The sequence below is a fragment of the Gavialis gangeticus genome, unplaced genomic scaffold (assembly GCF_001723915.1).
Source record: "Gavialis gangeticus isolate Ggan-Ray unplaced genomic scaffold, GavGan_comp1, whole genome shotgun sequence".
In the NCBI taxonomy this organism is placed as follows: domain Eukaryota; kingdom Metazoa; phylum Chordata; order Crocodylia; family Gavialidae; genus Gavialis; species Gavialis gangeticus.
In genome coordinates this window covers 51,180,381-51,180,961 of record NW_017729034.1, presented here as the reverse complement: position 1 = coordinate 51,180,961, position 581 = coordinate 51,180,381, and the positions used below count along the sequence as shown (strand labels likewise).

The window sequence follows — 581 nt, the reverse complement described above, 5'->3', positions numbered from 1 at the left end:
GAGAGGAGGGAGGTGGCAGGTTGAGGAGGCTGGGGGGAGGGATGAGCTGGAGCAGTAGCTGACAGCAGAGTATTAACTGCTGTCGTGTGTAGCAGACTTGGTCTGTGTTGTCTGCTTGCATCACTGTTGGAGCTGATTCCAACCTGACGCTAGCCTGAACCCCTGCCTTGCCAGGACGGCACTAAGCTGAAGTGTTGCCAGTAGCAGAAGCAGCTAGCCCAAAAGGGAGCAGGCAGTGCCTGCAGCTGCCAAGGCAGCAGCGTGGACTCTGGCACCACCCTCCTCAGCCCATTGCCAAAGTCCACGAAGCCTGCATGGAGAGGGGCTTGAGAGGGGAGAAGGGAGCATAGCCAACACCAGCCCTGTCCAGAAAAAAAAATGCCCCCCAAAAAACCCCAAAACATGCAGAGTTTGTGCTCTGCCACAAGCAAGCAAGCATTACTGTGCAACCGCTCAGAACACATTCTAACTCTTAATACTGCATAAAATTCCACGGATAAAACATGTGCTAAGTGTCCCGTATGACGATCCCTTGGGCAGCACCAAACAGCTGAAGTGAGAGTCATTTCCACAAGCTTGTT

General features: G+C 53.4%; 1 protein-coding gene across 5 annotated transcripts in view; it reads right to left on the bottom strand.

Moving 5' to 3' along the window:
• The window catches only part of LYST (lysosomal trafficking regulator), a 167,272-nt gene that overhangs the window by 107,367 nt on the left and 59,324 nt on the right, over nt 1–581 (bottom strand). The window lies entirely within an intron of this gene.